The 2,951-nt window shown below is 36.3% G+C and overlaps 1 pseudogene; it reads right to left on the minus strand.

The window, feature by feature from the left end:
- Positions 1–1,490: 1,490 nt before the first annotated feature.
- Positions 1,491–2,191, minus strand: LOC103162841 (annotated as a pseudogene).
- Positions 2,192–2,951: the final 760 nt, after the last annotated feature.

Genomic DNA, 2,951 nt, shown 5'->3' on the forward strand with positions numbered 1-2,951 from the left:
AATGACCAGCTTGGAATGAATGAAGTGTATTGAGAAATAGCACATGCTATCTTTGCCGGATTTCATAAATGTACAATGTTCCATAATAAAAATAGAGATGCTAATACCATAATACTTTAAGAATGGACAAGTTATAAGTATTGAAATTAATACAAAATATCATATCATAAATATATAAGAGAAAAGCTACATATGGTACAGGAGAGGAATAAATTCTAAGATATTTGAAAACTTGAAAATTTTGGTAAAATGGAAAATACTTAAGATTTTTAACAATAAAAGAAGATTTTCTAATATATACAGACTTAAGAGAGTTGACTTTTCAAAATAGTCATACAAAATAATAACAGCTAATGACAATGAACAAAACTTACCATAATACATTGTTATGAAAATCATTGACTGTAGTCTCTCAAAATTTTATGTAATGCCCCAGTGCTCATTGTTATATGATGTAGTATAAGGACTTTTTCTTGAGATTCAAATAAATAAGCAATATTTGCAATGTGATAGACACCTGTCACCGTAGAAGCATTACTGGAACACAGAAACGATGGTGCCTCGATGGATGATATTATGTTCTAATAACTCAGATGGCTGCTATGAGATAGGTGTTTACTATGTACAGAATGGATACATTGGGCACAAATAACAAGTAAAATGAAATAAGGTGTAAGATCTCACAATGTTTATCATAATTATAATTTGCAAGTACTGAAAAGAGAGCTCAGTTAATAAAATGCTTGCCTGGCAAATCGGAGGACATGTTTTGAGTTTCTGGACTCATGTCAGGTGGTATTCTCATAATCCTAGTGCTATTGTTATGTAAAAAGGAAAAAATAAAAACCTTTGATTTTTTCTTTTTTTCTTTCTTTTCTTTTTTTTTTTTTTGAATTCCACTCAATCTTTAATCAAGTAGGGACAAATCCCCACCTTAAAAAAATCTACAGTTTGAAGGGCAAAGGGAACAGATTAAAAAAAAAAGGATACTTTATTTTGCCCCTCCCGACAGAGGTTTTCCAAACATGTTGTAGCTTGACTAAAATGTTCAGAATGTACGATTTTAAAGGCAGGTCTTTTTATACAAAGAAACTGCTGGCATTCTATACTAGTGAGGAACTATGGCAGAAAGACCATAAGTCTCAAATGTGGTCCTAGAAATCAAGTTCTGATTGTAGCAACTGACTAGTCAATCCAGAGTTACACTGACAAAACCACTGCCCTGATGGCTTTTTATTTCCATTTCCTTCCCTGAGAAAAGGGCAATGTGTGGTCCAAGCTGGAGAGCTCACAGGCTTGTGTCTTCCCCTTGACTGCACAGAATCCCCTCTACCTGCTCCATTGAATTGACACTTGATGAGCCCAAGTCCAGTGTGCTGCTGATTTTGTAAGTCACTCAAAAGAGATAACTTGGCTTTGATGTGGATTTTGTAGGAGGGAGGGATCAAGAACCAGTTTTGTCAACAGGTACTGATCACATGCAGTTGCTATTATTTTGCTTTCTTTGACAGAGGTATCAAGTCTTCCTTGTCTTCATCCTCATTATCATCTTCATCACCATCGGGATAATCTACCAGACCAACGGAGTCCTCCCTTTGTGGTAATAGCTGCCTTCTGAGATATACTCTTAGGGACAGATTCAGGACAGCCTGAAGATCCTGGGGACCCAGGTGACCCTGGAGAGTCAGGTAGGCTTGCTGTGGACAACTGGCTGCTGAGGTTACTCTTTGTCCCACTGGACAGGGAAAGTTTGAAATTTGGGCTCTGCCTTCCAGAAAGATTAGTTTTCAGAAGCACCTCTTTTTCTTCACTTTCTTTCTATTTCTTCCTTTCCATGGAATTTACTCATTACATCCATGATATCATCATCATTCTTAGTTTCGTCAAATGGAAACACCACAGCTCCTCCATCTTCCATGTCATCTTCATCTGTGTTGAACCACATCTCTTCTTCATCTTCTAGTGTTCTGGCATCTCTTCGATATCGATGATTCTTCAAGATGGACCTCATGCTGTCAAGTTTAGGGATGTCTTGCCTTTCTGTTCCTTGTTCAAACCTCAATTTTAATCCTTTAAAAGTCTGCACATAATCTACATTTACTAGTGCTTTCCAACAATTTTCAATTACATGGGCAATTAATGCTTTTATACCTTCCATTCTAATAAATTCAAACATTTCTACTATGGTGGAGTTCAACCATACAATTGTGCATCAGGAAACTTCTTGCTGCAGTAGCAGCAACTATCATTTAACTCAGAAACATACATCTAGTTGTTATGAAGACAATAAGAAACTTCGAAGGTCTCACCTCTTAATGGGACATCTATAGAAAATCTTTTAACCTCAAATCTCAGTAATCACATACATAACAAACTTTATTATTTTAGAGTATGTGGAGAGAACTTCCTTGCTGGATCTCCAGCCAAACGGGAAGGTCAGCTGGTTGTTTCTTGGCTTCTCCGATCTAGCACGTTTTCACCCCAATATCTGATTTGAAGTTTTTACTGATAAGTACAACATCTTGGCAAAAAACAAAAATTGGCATTCAAGGCATGTCAGGAGATCATGTTAGCCAATGCACTCCAGCCTCGGCACACCATGGCTCTGAGCACCACTGCCACTGCCATTATAGTCACCACTGCAGTAGACAAACTGAAAAGTCAGTGAATTGGTGAGACACCCATTAACTCAGTACTTAAAGAGAGACCTAAGCAATATTAAATTTCTCCCATGGTAAGGATGGGAAATATCAAAATTCAGAGAGTTAGAACTTTGTACAGTGTTAACATAGATGGCTTGAAAATAGAAGAAGAAATTGGAAACATGAATGACTTAATTGTGACTGATATAATAAGGATTACAAGTACTGTCAGTCTGATAATTAATATTTTATTAATAATAGTCATGGTGATTTTTTGACAAATATAGAATTTGCCTCATAATATACAAG

This window comes from Cricetulus griseus, chromosome 2 (assembly GCF_003668045.3).
Source record: "Cricetulus griseus strain 17A/GY chromosome 2, alternate assembly CriGri-PICRH-1.0, whole genome shotgun sequence".
Classification (NCBI taxonomy): Eukaryota; Metazoa; Chordata; class Mammalia; order Rodentia; family Cricetidae; genus Cricetulus; species Cricetulus griseus.